Raw genomic sequence first — 17780 nt, 5'->3', positions numbered from 1 at the left:
TATTTCAATGAAAATAAACAAAATGCAATTCAATAAAAAATATGAATTTCTCATCGATTTTATGTTTAATAATGAACTTTCATTTAACCTTTGCTGACATCTTTTCAATTACTACTTTAAAACAAAAAACCCTTTAATTGTGATGTTCTAGATCTGTGAGCTATCCTAATGATAAGCACATGTGGTAGCATGGCCGAGGGGTGTAAGGCGCTGGATTAAGGCTCCAGTCTCTTCGGAGGCGTGGGTTCAAATCCCTCTGCTGCCATATTTATTATACAAAGAGTAGGCCAGTTATTGATGTCAAACTGATTCTTTTTTTCCATTAGAAAGGATATTACCCAGTTGAAATTTGTTGGTGGAAGATTCCTCTAGCTACTCAACAGTTCATCATTGTTACAAGAGACTTCCCAAATGTTTTAAAAATGTTATCTGCTAACAGTCAAGATGAGCCAAAATTAAGTTGGCATGAAGTAACTAGAAGTAATATCATCACTAATATTTAATTACTGAGTTGTCTTATCATACAATTAGAGATGGAAATGTTGGCAACGTGACTCATTGGTATAAATTGATGGATTTATATTCCGATTTCTCTAACTTTTCTATCACTCTGGATTTTAATCTCACAGCTGTCTATTTTAGGCATTTGAATAATACTTCAAAGTTGTTTGGATACATCAGTTGCGCTAAATGAAGGAAATTTGAAGTCAAATATAATCATTACTTGTTAAATGTACCTGGCTTCTTTTGCATTTTATCTCAGCTTTTCCTGACTTTGGGTAAAGTTTTGAATGACATTCCAGATATGAGAGCTAAAATATTTTAAAGTGTACAGCAGGTTGTAGGATGACAGAGCTATTCAAGCTGTTGGAATCAAATCCCACTGCTGCCATATTTATTCTCCAAGGAGAAGATCCAGTGATATATATCAAAGTGGTTTCCTAAAGTAGATAAGGTATAAAAGAAGCTAAATTTGGTTGGTGGAAGCACACCTTAACCTGTCACATGCAGTAGTTTAAAACAATTTATCATCAACTGATGATTGATCAGATATTAACCAACTGAAAAGGAGAAGATCCAGTGACTTATATCAAAGTGGTTTCCTAAAGTAGATAAGGTATAAAAGAAGCTACATTTGGTTGGTGGAAGCACACCTTAAGCTGTCACATGCAGTAGTTCAAAACAATTTATCATCAATTCATGATTGATCAGATATTAACCAACTGAAAAAGGATGGTGATAGTATCCTGCATTAGTCACCGAGTTCTAAACCGTTCATCATAGTTGCAACAGTCTTCTCAAACCTTTAAAATAATGATATCTGCTAACAGTAAAGATATTCAAATTTTAATTTTGCATGAATTAATTATGTGCCCTATCAGAACTAATATTTTACTACTTCATGCATCTCAATTTCTTTTGTTATTTCAATGAAAATAAACAAAATGCAATTCAATAAAAAATATGAATTTCTCATCGATTTTATGTTTAATAATGAACTTTCATTTAACCTTTGCTGACATCTTTTCAATTACTACTTTAAAACAAAAAACCCTTTAATTGTGATGTTCTAGATCTGTGAGCTATCCTAATGATAAGCACATGTGGTAGCATGGCCGAGCGGTCTAAGGCGCTGGATTAAGGCTCCAGTCTCTTCGGAGGCGTGGGTTCAAATCCCTCTGCTGCCATATTTATTATACAAAAAGTAGGCCAGTTATTGATGTCAAACTGATTCTTTTTTTCCATTAGAAAGGATATTACCCAGCTGAAATTTGTTGGTGGAAGATTCCTCTAGCTACTCAACAGTTCATCATTGTTACAAGAGACTTCCCAAATGTTTTAAAAATGTTATCTGCTAACAGTCAAGATGAGCCAAAATTAAGTTGGCATGAAGTAATTAGAAGTAATATCATAACTAATATTTAATTACTGAGTGGTCTTATCATACAATTAGAGATGGAAATGTTGGCAACGTGACTCATTGGTATAAATTGATGGATTTATATTCCGATTTCTCTAACTTTCCTATCACTTTGGATTTTAATCTCACAGCTGTCTATTTTAGGCATTTGAATAATACTTCAAAGTTGTTTGGATACATCAGTTGCGCTAAATGAAGGAAATTTGAAGTCAAATATAATCATTACTTGTTAAATGTACCTGGCTTCTTTTGCATTTTATCTCAGCTTTTCCTGACTTTGGGTAAAGTTTTGAATGACATTCCAGATATGAGAGCTAAAATATTTTAAAGTGTACAGCAGGTTGTAGGATGACAGAGCTATTCAAGCCACTGGAATCAAATCCCACTGCTGCCATATTTATTCTCCAAGGAGAAGATCCATTGATATATACCAAAGTGGTTTCCTAAAGTAGATAAGGTATAAAAGAAGCTAAATTTGGTTGGTGGAAGCACACCTTAAGCTGTCACATGCAGTAGTTTAAAACAATTTATCATCAACTGATGATTGATCAGATATTAACCAACTGAAAAGGAGAAGATCCAGTGACTTATATCAAAGTGGTTTCCTAAAGTATATAAGGTATGAAAGAAGCTACATTTGGTTGGTGGAAGCACACCTTAAGCTGTCACATGCAGTAGTTCAAAACAATTTATCATCAATTCATGATTGATCAGATATTAACCAACTGAAAAAGGATGGTGATAGTGTCCTGCATTAGTCACCGAGTTCTAAACAGTTCATCATAGTTGCAACAGTCTTCTCAAACCTTTAAAATAATTGTATCTGCTAACAGTAAAGATATTCAAATTTTACTTTTGCATGAACTAATTATGTGCCCTATCAGAACTAATATTTTACTACTTCATGCATCTCAATTTCTTTTGTTATTTCAATGAAAATAAACAAAATGCAATTCAATAAAAAATATGAATTTCTCATCGATTTTATGTTTAATAATGAACTTTCATTTAACCTTTGCTGACATCTTTTCAATTACTACTTTAAAACAAAAAACCCTTTAATTGTGATGTTCTAGATCTGTGAGCTATCCTAATGATAAGCACATGTGGTAGCATGGCCGAGCGGTCTAAGGCGCTGGATTAAGGCTCCAGTTTCTTTAGAGGCGTGGGTTCAAATCCCTCTGCTGCTATATTTATTATACAAAAAGTAGGCCAGTTATTGATGTCAAACTGATTCTTTTTTTCCATTAGAAAGGATATTACCCAGCTGAAATTTGTTGGTGGAAGATTCCTCTAGCTACTCAACAGTTCATCATTGTTACAAGAGACTTCCCAAATGTTTTAAAAATGTTATCTGCTAACAGTCAAGATGAGCCAAAATTAAGTTGGCATGAAGTAATTAGAAGTAATATCATAACTAATATTTAATTACTGAGTGGTCTTATCATACAATTAGAGATGGAAATGTTGGCAACGTGACTCATTGGTATAAATTGATGGATTTATATTCCGATTTCTCTAACTTTCCTATCACTTTGGATTTTAATCTCACAGCTGTCTGTTTTAGGCATTTGAATAATACTTCAAATTTGTTTGGATACATCAGTTGCGCTAAATGAAGGAAATTTTCAGTCAAATATAATCATTACTTGTTAAATGTACCTGGCTTCTTTTGCATTTTATCTCAGCTTTTCCTGACTTTGGGTAAAGTTTTGAATGACATTCCAGATATGAGAGCTAAAATATTTTAAAGTGTACAGCAGGTTGTAGGATGACAGAGCTATTCAAGCCACTGGAATCAAATCCCACTGCTTCCATATTTATTCTCCAAGGAGAAGATCCAGTGATATATACAAAGTGGTTTCCTAAAGTAGATAAGGTATAAAAGAAGCTAAATTTGGTTGGTGGAAGCACACCTTAAGCTGTCACATGCAGTAGTTTAAAACAATTTATCATCAACTGATGATTGATCAGATATTAACCAACTGAAAAGGAGAAGATCCAGTGACTTATATCAAAGTGGTTTCCTAAAGTATATAAGGTATGAAAGAAGCTACATTTGGTTGGTGGAAGCACACCTTAAGCTGTCACATGCAGTAGTTCAAAACAATTTATCATCAATTCATGATTGATCAGATATTAACCAACTGAAAAAGGATGGTGATAGTATCCTGCATTAGTCACCGAGTTCTAAACAGTTCATCATAGTTGCAACAGTCTTCTCATATCTTTAAAATAATGATATCTGCTAACAGTAAAGATATTCAAATTTTAATTTTGCATGAAGTAATTATGTGCCCTATCAGAACTAATATTTTACTACTTCATGCATCTCAATTTCTTTTGTTATTTCAATGAAAATAAACAAAATGCAATTCAATAAAAAATATGAATTTCTCATCGATTTTATGTTTAATAATGAACTTTCTTTAAACCTTTGCTGACATCTTTTCAATTAATACTTTAAAACAAAAAAACCTTTAATTTTGATGTTCTAGATCTGTGAGCTATCCTAATGATAAGCACATGTGGTAGCATGGCCGAGGGGTGTAAGGCGCTGGATTAAGGCTCCAGTCTCTTCGGAGGCGTGGGTTCAAATCCCTCTGCTGCCATATTTATTATACAAAGAGTAGGCCAGTTATTGATGTCAAACTGATTCTTTTTTTCCATTAGAAAGGATATTACCCAGTTGAAATTTGTTGGTGGAAGATTCCTCTAGCTACTCAACAGTTCATCATTGTTACAAGAGACTTCCCAAATGTTTTAAAAATGTTATCTGCTAACAGTCAAGATGAGCCAAAATTAAGTTGGCATGAAGTAACTAGAAGTAATATCATCACTAATATTTAATTACTGAGTTGTCTTATCATACAATTAGAGATGGAAATGTTGGCAACGTGACTCATTGGTATAAATTGATGGATTTATATTCCGATTTCTCTAACTTTTCTATCACTCTGGATTTTAATCTCACAGCTGTCTATTTTAGGCATTTGAATAATACTTCAAAGTTGTTTGGATACATCAGTTGCGCTAAATGAAGGAAATTTGAAGTCAAATATAATCATTACTTGTTAAATGTACCTGGCTTCTTTTGCATTTTATCTCAGCTTTTCCTGACTTTGGGTAAAGTTTTGAATGACATTCCAGATATGAGAGCTAAAATATTTTAAAGTGTACAGCAGGTTGTAGGATGAAAGAGCTATTCAAGCTGTTGGAATCAAATCCCACTGCTGCCATATTTATTCTCCAAGGAGAAGATCCAGTGATATATATCAAAGTGGTTTCCTAAAGTAGATAAGGTATAAAAGAAGCTAAATTTGGTTGGTGGAAGCACACCTTAACCTGTCACATGCAGTAGTTTAAAACAATTTATCATCAACTGATGATTGATCAGATATTAACCAACTGAAAAGGAGAAGATCCAGTCACTTATATCAAAGTGGTTTCCTAAAGTAGATAAGGTATAAAAGAAGCTACATTTGGTTGGTGGAAGCACACCTTAAGCTGTCACATGCAGTAGTTCAAAACAATTTATCATCAATTCATGATTGATCAGATATTAACCAACTGAAAAAGGATGGTGATAGTATCCTGCATTAGTCACCGAGTTCTAAACCGTTCATCATAGTTGCAACAGTCTTCTCAAACCTTTAAAATAATGATATCTGCTAACAGTAAAGATATTCAAATTTTAATTTTGCATGAATTAATTATGTGCCCTATCAGAACTAATATTTTACTACTTCATGCATCTCAATTTCTTTTGTTATTTCAATGAAAATAAACAAAATGCAATTCAATAAAAAATATGAATTTCTCATCGATTTTATGTTTAATAATGAACTTTCATTTAACCTTTGCTGACATCTTTTCAATTACTACTTTAAAACAAAAAACCCTTTAATTGTGATGTTCTAGATCTGTGAGCTATCCTAACGATAAGCACATGTGGTAGCATGGCCGAGCGGTCTAAGGCGCTGGATTAAGGCTCCAGTCTCTTCGGAGGCGTGGGTTCAAATCCCTCTGCTGCCATATTTATTATACAAAAAGTAGGCCAGTTATTGATGTCAAACTGATTCTTTTTTTCCATTAGAAAGGATATTACCCAGCTGAAATTTGTTGGTGGAAGATTCCTCTAGCTACTCAACAGTTCATCATTGTTACAAGAGACTTCCCAAATGTTTTAAAAATGTTATCTGCTAACAGTCAAGATGAGCCAAAATTAAGTTGGCATGAAGTAATTAGAAGTAATATCATAACTAATATTTAATTACTGAGTGGTCTTATCATACAATTAGAGATGGAAATGTTGGCAACGTGACTCATTGGTATAAATTGATGGATTTATATTCCGATTTCTCTAACTTTCCTATCACTTTGGATTTTAATCTCACAGCTGTCTATTTTAGGCATTTGAATAATACTTCAAAGTTGTTTGGATACATCAGTTGCGCTAAATGAAGGAAATTTGAAGTCAAATATAATCATTACTTGTTAAATGTACCTGGCTTCTTTTGCATTTTATCTCAGCTTTTCCTGACTTTGGGTAAAGTTTTGAATGACATTCCAGATATGAGAGCTAAAATATTTTAAAGTGTACAGCAGGTTGTAGGATGACAGAGCTATTCAAGCCACTGGAATCAAATCCCACTGCTGCCATATTTATTATCCAAGGAGAAGATCCATTGATATATACCAAAGTGGTTTCCTAAAGTAGATAAGGTATAAAAGAAGCTAAATTTGGTTGGTGGAAGCACACCTTAAGCTGTCACATGCAGTAGTTTAAAACAATTTATCATCAACTGATGATTGATCAGATATTAACCAACTGAAAAGGAGAAGATCCAGTGACTTATATCAAAGTGGTTTCCTAAAGTATATAAGGTATGAAAGAAGCTACATTTGGTTGGTGGAAGCACACCTTAAGCTGTCACATGCAGTAGTTCAAAACAATTTATCATCAATTCATGATTGATCAGATATTAACCAACTGAAAAAGGATGGTGATAGTGTCCTGCATTAGTCACCGAGTTCTAAACAGTTCATCATAGTTGCAACAGTCTTCTCAAACCTTTAAAATAATTGTATCTGCTAACAGTAAAGATATTCAAATTTTACTTTTGCATGAACTAATTATGTGCCCTATCAGAACTAATATTTTACTACTTCATGCATCTCAATTTCTTTTGTTATTTCAATGAAAATAAACAAAATGCAATTCAATAAAAAATATGAATTTCTCATCGATTTTATGTTTAATAATGAACTTTCATTTAACCTTTGCTGACATCTTTTCAATTACTACTTTAAAACAAAAAACCCTTTAATTGTGATGTTCTAGATCTGTGAGCTATCCTAATGATAAGCACATGTGGTAGCATGGCCGAGCGGTCTAAGGCGCTGGATTAAGGCTCCAGTCTCTTTGGAGGCGTGGGTTCAAATCCCTCTGCTGCTATATTTATTATACAAAAAGTAGGCCAGTTATTGATGTCAAACTGATTCTTTTTTTCCATTAGAAAGGATATTACCCAGCTGAAATTTGTTGGTGGAAGATTCCTCTAGCTACTCAACAGTTCATCATTGTTACAAGAGACTTCCCAAATGTTTTAAAAATGTTATCTGCTAACAGTCAAGATGAGCCAAAATTAAGTTGGCATGAAGTAATTAGAAGTAATATCATAACTAATATTTAATTACTGAGTGGTCTTATCATACAATTAGAGATGGAAATGTTGGCAACGTGACTCATTGGTATAAATTGATGGATTTATATTCCGATTTCTCTAACTTTCCTATCACTTTGGATTTTAATCTCACAGCTGTCTGTTTTAGGCATTTGAATAATACTTCAAATTTGTTTGGATACATCAGTTGCGCTAAATGAAGGAAATTTTAAGTCAAATATAATCATTACTTGTTAAATGTACCTGGCTTCTTTTGCATTTTATCTCAGCTTTTCCTGACTTTGGGTAAAGTTTTGAATGACATTCCAGATATGAGAGCTAAAATATTTTAAAGTGTACAGCAGGTTGTAGGATGACAGAGCTATTCAAGCCACTGGAATCAAATCCCACTGCTTCCATATTTATTCTCCAAGGAGAAGATCCAGTGATATATACAAAGTGGTTTCCTAAAGTAGATAAGGTATAAAAGAAGCTAAATTTGGTTGGTGGAAGCACACCTTAAGCTGTCACATGCAGTAGTTTAAAACAATTTATCATCAACTGATGATTGATCAGATATTAACCAACTGAAAAGGAGAAGATCCAGTGACTTATATCAAAGTGGTTTCCTAAAGTATATAAGGTATGAAAGAAGCTACATTTGGTTGGTGGAAGCACACCTTAAGCTGTCACATGCAGTAGTTCAAAACAATTTATCATCAATTCATGATTGATCAGATATTAACCAACTGAAAAAGGATGGTGATAGTATCCTGCATTAGTCACCGAGTTTTAAACAGTTCATCATAGTTGCAACAGTCTTCTCATACCTTTAAAATAATGATATCTGCTAACAGTAAAGATATTCAAATTTTAATTTTGCATGAAGTAATTATGTGCCCTATCAGAACTAATATTTTACTACTTCATGCATCTCAATTTCTTTTGTTATTTCAATGAAAATAAACAAAATGCAATTCAATAAAAAATATGAATTTCTCATCGATTCTATGTTTAATAATGAACTTTCTTTAAACCTTTGCTGACATCTTTTCAATTAATACTTTAAAACAAAAAAACCTTTAATTTTGATGTTCTAGATCTGTGAGCTATCCTAATGATAAGCACATGTGGTAGCATGGCCGAGGGGTGTAAGGCGCTGGATTAAGGCTCCAGTCTCTTCGGAGGCGTGGGTTCAAATCCCTCTGCTGCCATATTTATTATACAAAGAGTAGGCCAGTTATTGATGTCAAACTGATTCTTTTTTTCCATTAGAAAGGATATTACCCAGTTGAAATTTGTTGGTGGAAGATTCCTCTAGCTACTCAACAGTTCATCATTGTTACAAGAGACTTCCCAAATGTTTTAAAAATGTTATCTGCTAACAGTCAAGATGAGCCAAAATTAAGTTGGCATGAAGTAACTAGAAGTAATATCATCACTAATATTTAATTACTGAGTTGTCTTATCATACAATTAGAGATGGAAATGTTGGCAACGTGACTCATTGGTATAAATTGATGGATTTATATTCCGATTTCTCTAACTTTTCTATCACTCTGGATTTTAATCTCACAGCTGTCTATTTTAGGCATTTGAATAATACTTCAAAGTTGTTTGGATACATCAGTTGCGCTAAATGAAGGAAATTTGAAGTCAAATATAATCATTACTTGTTAAATGTACCTGGCTTCTTTTGCATTTTATCTCAGCTTTTCCTGACTTTGGGTAAAGTTTTGAATGACATTCCAGATATGAGAGCTAAAATATTTTAAAGTGTACAGCAGGTTGTAGGATGACAGAGCTATTCAAGCTGTTGGAATCAAATCCCACTGCTGCCATATTTATTCTCCAAGGAGAAGATCCAGTGATATATATCAAAGTGGTTTCCTAAAGTAGATAAGGTATAAAAGAAGCTAAATTTGGTTGGTGGAAGCACACCTTAACCTGTCACATGCAGTAGTTTAAAACAATTTATCATCAACTGATGATTGATCAGATATTAACCAACTGAAAAGGAGAAGATCCAGTGACTTATATCAAAGTGGTTTCCTAAAGTATATAAGGTATGAAAGAAGCTACATTTGGTTGGTGGAAGCACACCTTAAGCTGTCACATGCAGTAGTTCAAAACAATTTATCATCAATTCATGATTGATCAGATATTAACCAACTGAAAAAGGATGGTGATAGTATCCTGCATTAGTCACCGAGTTCTAAACAGTTCATCATAGTTGCAACAGTCTTCTCAAACCTTTAAAATAATGATATCTGCTAACAGTAAAGATATTCAAATTTTACTTTTGCATGAACTAATTATGTGCCCTATCAGAACTAATATTTTACTACTTCATGCATCTCAATTTCTTTTTATTATTTCAATGAAAATAAACAAAATGCAATTCAATAAAAAATATGAATTTCTCATCGATTTTATGTTTAATAATGAACTTTCTTTTAACCTTTGCTGACATCTTTTCAATTAATACTTTAAAACAAAAAACCCTTTAATTTTGATGTTCTAGATCTGTGAGCTATCCTAATGATAAGCACATGTGGTAGCATGGCCGAGGGGTGTAAGGCGCTGGATTAAGGCTCCAGTCTCTTCGGAGGCGTGGGTTCAAATCCCTCTGCTGCCATATTTATTATACAAAGAGTAGGCCAGTTATTGATGTCAAACTGATTCTTTTTTTCCATTAGAAAGGATATTACCCAGCTGAAATTTGTTGGTGGAAGATTCCTCTAGCTACTCAACAGTTCATCATTGTTACAAGAGATTTCCCAAATGTTTTAAAAATGTTATCTGCTAACAGTCAAGATGAGCCAAAATTAAGTTGGCATGAAGTAACTAGAAGTAATATCATCACTAATATTTAATTACTGAGTTGTCTTATCATACAATTAGAGATGGAAATGTTGGCAACGTGACTCATTGGTATAAATTGATGGATTTATATTCCGAGTTCTCTAACTTTCCTATCACTTTGGATTTTAATCTCACAGCTGTCTATTTTAGGCATTTGAATAATACTTCAAAGTTGTTTGGATACATCAGTTGCGCTAAATGAAGGAAATTTGAAGTCAAATATAATCATTACTTGTTAAATGTACCTGGCTTCTTTTGCATTTTATCTCAGCTTTTCCTGACTTTGGGTAAAGTTTTGAATGACATTCCAGATATGAGAGCTAAAATATTTTAAAGTGTACAGCAGGTTGTAGGATGACAGAGCTATTCAAGCCACTGGAATCAAATCCCACTGCTGCCATATTTATTCTCCAAGGAGAAGATCCAGTGATATATACCAAAGTGGTTTCCTAAAGTAGATAAGGTATAAAAGAAGCTAAATTTGGTTGGTGGAAGCACACCTTAAGCTGTCACATGCAGTAGTTTAAAACAATTTATCATCAACTGATGATTGATCAGATATTAACCAACTGAAAAGGAGAAGATCCAGTGACTTATATCAAAGTGGTTTCCTAAAGTATATAAGGTATGAAAGAAGCTACATTTGGTTGGTGGAAGCACACCTTAAGCTGTCACATGCAGTAGTTCAAAACAATTTATCATCAATTCATGATTGATCAGATATTAACCAACTGAAAAAGGATGGTGATAGTATCCTGCATTAGTCACCGAGTTCTAAACCGTTCATCATAGTTGCAACAGTCTTCTCAAACCTTTAAAATAATGATATCTGCTAACAGTAAAGATATTCAAATTTTAATTTTGCATGAATTAATTATGTGCCCTATCAGAAGTAATAATTTACTACTTCATGCATCTCAATTTCTTTTGTTATTTCAATGAAAATAAACAAAATGCAATTCAATAAAAAATATGAATTTCTCATCGATTTTATGTTTAATAATGAACTTTCATTTAACCTTTGCTGACATCTTTCAATTACTACTTTAAAACAAAAAACCCTTTAATTGTGATGTTCTAGATCTGTGAGCTATCCTAATGACAAGCACATGTGGTAGCATGGCCGAGCGGTCTAAGGCGCTGGATTAAGGCTCCAGTCTCTTCGGAGGCGTGGGTTCAATTCCCTCTGCTGACATATTTATTATACAAAAAGTAGGCCAGTTATTGATGTCAAACTGATTCTTTTTTTCCATTAGAAAGGATATTACCCAGCTGAAATTTGTTGGTGGAAGATTCCTCTAGCTACTCAACAGTTCATCATTGTTACAAGAGACTTCCCAAATGTTTTAAAAATGTTATCTGCTAACAGTCAAGATGAGCCAAAAATAAGTTGGCATGAAGTAATTAGAAGTAATATCATAACTAATATTTAATTACTGAGTGGTCTTATCATACAATTAGAGATGGAAATGTTGGCAACGTGACTCATTGGTATAAATTGATGGATTTATATTCCGATTTCTCTAACTTTCCTATCACTCTAAATTTTAATCTCACAGCTGTCTATTTTAGGCATTTGAATAATACTTCAAAGTTGTTTGGATACATCAGTTGCGCTAAATGAAGGAAATTTGAAGTCAAATATAATCATTACTTGTTAAATGTACCTGGCTTCTTTTGCATTTTATCTCAGCTTTTCCTGACTTTGGGTAAAGTTTTGAATGACATTCCAGATATGAGAGCTAAAATATTTTAAAGTGTACAGCAGGTTGTAGGATGACAGAGCTATTCAAGCTGCTGGAATCAAATCCCACTGCTGCCATATTTATTGTCCAAGGAGAAGATCCAGTGATATATATCAAAGTGGTTTCCTAAAGTAGATAAGGTATAAAAGAAGCTAAATTTGGTTGGTGGAAGCACACCTTAAGCTGTCACATGCAGTAGTTTAAAACAATTTATCATCAACTGATGATTGATCAGATATTAACCAACTGAAAAGGAGAAGATCCAGTGACTTATATCAAAGTGGTTTCCTAAAGTAGATAAGGTATGAAAGAAGCTACATTTGGTTGGTGGAAGCACACCTTAAGCTGTCACATGCAGTAGTTCAAAACAATTTATCATCAATTCATGATTGATCAGATATTAACCAACGGAAAAAGGATGGTGATAGTATCCTGCATTAGTCACCGAGTTCTAAACAGTTCATCATAGTTGCAACAGTCTTCTCAAACCTTTAAAATAATTATATCTGCTAACAGTAAAGATATTCAAATTTTACTTTTGCATGAACTAATTATGTGCCCTATCAGGACTGATATTTTACTACTTCATGCATCTCAATTTCTTGTGTTATTTCAATGAAAATAAACAAAATGCAATTCAATAAAAAATATGAATTTCTCATCGATTTTATGTTTAATAATGAACTTTCATTTAACCTTTGCTGACATCTTTTCAATTACTACTTTAAAACAAAAAACCCTTTAATTGTGATGTTCTAGATCTGTGAGCTATCCTAATGATAAGCACATGTGGTAGCATGGCCGAGCGGTCTAAGGCGCTGGATTAAGTCTCCAGTCTCTTCGGAGGCGTGGGTTCAAATCCCTCTGCTGCCATATTTATTATACAAAAAGTAAGCCAGTTATTGATGTCAAACTGATTCTTTTTTTCCATTAGAAAGGATATTACCCAGCTGAAATTTGTTGGTGGAAGATTCCTCTAGCTACTCAACAGTTCATCATTGTTACAAGAGACTTCCCAAATGTTTTAAAAATGTTATCTGCTAACTGTCAAGATGAGCCAAAATTAAGTTGGCATGAAGTAATTAGAAGTAATATCATAACTAATATTTAATTACTGAGTGGTCTTATCATACAATTAGAGATGGAAATGTTGGCAACGTGACTCATTGGTATAAATTGATGGATTTATATTCCGATTTCTCTAACTTTCCTATCACTTTGGATTTTAATCTCACAGCTGTCTATTTTAGGCATTTGAATAATACTTCAAAGTTGTTTGGATACATCAGTTGCGCTAAATGAAGGAAATTTGAAGTCAAATATAATCATTACTTGTTAAATGTACCTGGCTTCTTTTGCATTTTATCTCAGCTTTTCCTGACTTTGGGTAAAGTTTTGAATGACATTCCAGATATGAGAGCTAAAATATTTTAAAGTGTACAGCAGGTTGTAGGATGACAGAGCTATTCAAGCCACTGGAATCAAATCCCACTGCTGCCATATTTATTCTCCAAGGAGAAGATCCAGTGATATATACCAAAGTGGTTTCCTAATCTATATAAGGTATAAAAGAAGCTAAATTTGGTTGGTGGAAGCACACCTTAAGCTGTCACATGCAGTAGTTTAAAACAATTTATCATCAACTGATGATTGATCAGATATTAACCAACTGAAAAGGAGAAGATCCAGTGACTTATATCAAAGTGGTTTCCTAAAGTATATAAGGTATGAAAGAAGCTACATTTGGTTGGTGGAAGCACACCTTAAGCTGTCACATGCAGTAGTTCAAAACAATTTATCATCAATTCATGATTGATCAGATATTAACCAACTGAAAAAGGATGGTGATAGTGTCCTGCATTAGTCACCGAGTACTAAACAGTTCATCATAGTTGCAACAGTCTTCTCAAACCTTTAAAATAATTGTATCTGCTAACAGTAAAGATATTCAAATTTTACTTTTGCATGAACTAATTATGTGCCCTATCAGAACTAATATTTTACTACTTCATGCATCTCAATTTCTTTTGTTATTTCAATGAAAATAAACAAAATGCAATTCAATAAAAAATATGAATTTCTCATCGATTTTATGTTTAATAATGAACTTTCATTTAACCTTTGCTGACATCTTTTCAATTACTACTTTAAAACAAAAAACCCTTTAATTGTGATGTTCTAGATCTGTGAGCTATCCTAATGATAAGCACATGTGGTAGCATGGCCGAGCGGTCTAAGGCGCTGGATTAAGGCTCCAGTGTCTTCGGAGGCGTGGGTTCAAATCCCTCTGTTGCTATATTTATTATACAAAAAGTAGGCCAGTTATTGATGTCAAACTGATTCTTTTTTTCCATTAGAAAGGATATTACCCAGCTGAAATTTGTTGGTGGAAGATTCCTCTAGCTACTCAACAGTTCATCATTGTTACAAGAGACTTCCCAAATGTTTTAAAAATGTTATCTGCTAACAGTCAAGATGAGCCAAAATTAAGTTGGCATGAAGTAATTAGAAGTAATATCATAACTAATATTTAATTACTGAGTGGTCTTATCATACAATTAGAGATGGAAATGTTGGCAACGTGACTCATTGGTATAAATTGATGGATTTATATTCCGATTTCTCTAACTTTCCTATCACTTTGGATTTTAATCTCACAGCTGTCTGTTTTAGGCATTTGAATAATACTTCAAATTTGTTTGGATACATCAGTTGCGCTAAATGAAGGAAATTTTAAGTCAAATATAATCATTACTTGTTAAATGTACCTGGCTTCTTTTGCATTTTATCTCAGCTTTTCCTGACTTTGGGTAAAGTTTTGAATGACATTCCAGATATGAGAGCTAAAATATTTTAAAGTGTACAGCAGGTTGTAGGATGACAGAGCTATTCAAGCTGCTGGAATCAAATCCCACTGCTGCCATATTTATTGTCCAAGGAGAAGATCCAGTGATATATATCAAAGTGGTTTCCTAAAGTAGATAAGGTATAAAAGAAGCTAAATTTGGTTGGTGGAAGCACACCTTAAGCTGTCACATGCAGTAGTTTAAAACAATTTATCATCAACTGATGATTGATCAGATATTAACCAACTGAAAAGGAGAAGATCCAGTGACTTATATCAAAGTGGTTTCCTAAAGTAGATAAGGTATGAAAGAAGCTACATTTGGTTGGTGGAAGCACACCTTAAGCTGTCACATGCAGTAGTTCAAAACAATTTATCATCAATTCATGATTGATCAGATATTAACCAACGGAAAAAGGATGGTGATAGTATCCTGCATTAGTCACCGAGTTCTAAACAGTTCATCATAGTTGCAACAGTCTTCTCAAACCTTTAAAATAATTATATCTGCTAACAGTAAAGATATTCAAATTTTACTTTTGCATGAACTAATTATGTGCCCTATCAGGACTGATATTTTACTACTTCATGCATCTCAATTTCTTGTGTTATTTCAATGAAAATAAACAAAATGCAATTCAATAAAAAATATGAATTTCTCATCGATTTTATGTTTAATAATGAACTTTCATTTAACCTTTGCTGACATCTTTTCAATTACTACTTTAAAACAAAAAACCCTTTAATTGTGATGTTCTAGATCTGTGAGCTATCCTAATGATAAGCACATGTGGTAGCATGGCCGAGCGGTCTAAGGCGCTGGATTAAGTCTCCAGTCTCTTCGGAGGCGTGGGTTCAAATCCCTCTGCTGCCATATTTATTATACAAAAAGTAAGCCAGTTATTGATGTCAAACTGATTCTTTTTTTCCATTAGAAAGGATATTACCCAGCTGAAATTTGTTGGTGGAAGATTCCTCTAGCTACTCAACAGTTCATCATTGTTACAAGAGACTTCCCAAATGTTTTAAAAATGTTATCTGCTAACTGTCAAGATGAGCCAAAATTAAGTTGGCATGAAGTAATTAGAAGTAATATCATAACTAATATTTAATTACTGAGTGGTCTTATCATACAATTAGAGATGGAAATGTTGGCAACGTGACTCATTGGTATAAATTGATGGATTTATATTCCGATTTCTCTAACTTTCCTATCACTTTGGATTTTAATCTCACAGCTGTCTATTTTAGGCATTTGAATAATACTTCAAAGTTGTTTGGATACATCAGTTGCGCTAAATGAAGGAAATTTGAAGTCAAATATAATCATTACTTGTTAAATGTACCTGGCTTCTTTTGCATTTTATCTCAGCTTTTCCTGACTTTGGGTAAAGTTTTGAATGACATTCCAGATATGAGAGCTAAAATATTTTAAAGTGTACAGCAGGTTGTAGGATGACAGAGCTATTCAAGCCACTGGAATCAAATCCCACTGCTGCCATATTTATTCTCCAAGGAGAAGATCCAGTGATATATACCAAAGTGGTTTCCTAATCTATATAAGGTATAAAAGAAGCTAAATTTGGTTGGTGGAAGCACACCTTAAGCTGTCACATGCAGTAGTTTAAAACAATTTATCATCAACTGATGATTGATCAGATATTAACCAACTGAAAAGGAGAAGATCCAGTGACTTATATCAAAGTGGTTTCCTAAAGTATATAAGGTATGAAAGAAGCTACATTTGGTTGGTGGAAGCACACCTTAAGCTGTCACATGCAGTAGTTCAAAACAATTTATCATCAATTCATGATTGATCAGATATTAACCAACTGAAAAAGGATGGTGATAGTGTCCTGCATTAGTCACCGAGTACTAAACAGTTCATCATAGTTGCAACAGTCTTCTCAAACCTTTAAAATAATTGTATCTGCTAACAGTAAAGATATTCAAATTTTACTTTTGCATGAACTAATTATGTGCCCTATCAGAACTAATATTTTACTACTTCATGCATCTCAATTTCTTTTGTTATTTCAATGAAAATAAACAAAATGCAATTCAATAAAAAATATGAATTTCTCATCGATTTTATGTTTAATAATGAACTTTCATTTAACCTTTGCTGACATCTTTTCAATTACTACTTTAAAACAAAAAACCCTTTAATTGTGATGTTCTAGATCTGTGAGCTATCCTAATGATAAGCACATGTGGTAGCATGGCCGAGCGGTCTAAGGCGCTGGATTAAGGCTCCAGTGTCTTCGGAGGCGTGGGTTCAAATCCCTCTGTTGCTATATTTATTATACAAAAAGTAGGCCAGTTATTGATGTCAAACTGATTCTTTTTTTCCATTAGAAAGGATATTACCCAGCTGAAATTTGTTGGTGGAAGATTCCTCTAGCTACTCAACAGTTCATCATTGTTACAAGAGACTTCCCAAATGTTTTAAAAATGTTATCTGCTAACAGTCAAGATGAGCCAAAATTAAGTTGGCATGAAGTAATTAGAAGTAATATCATAACTAATATTTAATTACTGAGTGGTCTTATCATACAATTAGAGATGGAAATGTTGGCAACGTGACTCATTGGTATAAATTGATGGATTTATATTCCGATTTCTCTAACTTTCCTATCACTTTGGATTTTAATCTCACAGCTGTCTGTTTTAGGCATTTGAATAATACTTCAAATTTGTTTGGATACATCAGTTGCGCTAAATGAAGGAAATTTTAA

The 17780-nt window shown here is 33.3% G+C and overlaps 7 non-coding genes across 7 annotated transcripts; all 7 read left to right on the top strand.

Moving 5' to 3' along the window:
* The first annotated feature begins 183 nt into the window (after positions 1 to 183).
* On the top strand, positions 184 to 265 carry TRNAL-AAG (transfer RNA leucine (anticodon AAG)). The gene has a single exon. It is a non-coding gene; the product is annotated as a tRNA-Leu (tRNA).
* Positions 266 to 1606: 1341 nt separating this feature from the next.
* Positions 1607 to 1688, top strand: TRNAL-AAG (transfer RNA leucine (anticodon AAG)). The gene has a single exon. It is a non-coding gene; the product is annotated as a tRNA-Leu (tRNA).
* Positions 1689 to 4451: 2763 nt separating this feature from the next.
* Positions 4452 to 4533, top strand: TRNAL-AAG (transfer RNA leucine (anticodon AAG)). Its single transcript has one exon. It is a non-coding gene; the product is annotated as a tRNA-Leu (tRNA).
* A 1341-nt stretch (positions 4534 to 5874) lies between these two features.
* Positions 5875 to 5956, top strand: TRNAL-AAG (transfer RNA leucine (anticodon AAG)). Its single transcript has one exon. It is a non-coding gene; the product is annotated as a tRNA-Leu (tRNA).
* Positions 5957 to 7297: 1341 nt separating this feature from the next.
* On the top strand, positions 7298 to 7379 carry TRNAL-AAG (transfer RNA leucine (anticodon AAG)). The gene has a single exon. It is a non-coding gene; the product is annotated as a tRNA-Leu (tRNA).
* Positions 7380 to 8719: 1340 nt separating this feature from the next.
* On the top strand, positions 8720 to 8801 carry TRNAL-AAG (transfer RNA leucine (anticodon AAG)). Its single transcript has one exon. It is a non-coding gene; the product is annotated as a tRNA-Leu (tRNA).
* A 1342-nt stretch (positions 8802 to 10143) lies between these two features.
* Positions 10144 to 10225, top strand: TRNAL-AAG (transfer RNA leucine (anticodon AAG)). Its single transcript has one exon. It is a non-coding gene; the product is annotated as a tRNA-Leu (tRNA).
* The last annotated feature ends 7555 nt before the right edge of the window (positions 10226 to 17780 follow it).

Source organism: Taudactylus pleione, unplaced genomic scaffold, assembly GCF_031769625.1.
Source record: "Taudactylus pleione unplaced genomic scaffold, aTauple2 ptg000016l, whole genome shotgun sequence".
NCBI classification, from domain to species: Eukaryota; Metazoa; Chordata; class Amphibia; order Anura; family Myobatrachidae; genus Taudactylus; species Taudactylus pleione.
Note: the sequence above shows the minus strand (reverse complement) of the source record. Positions and strands in the feature narration are given on the sequence as shown.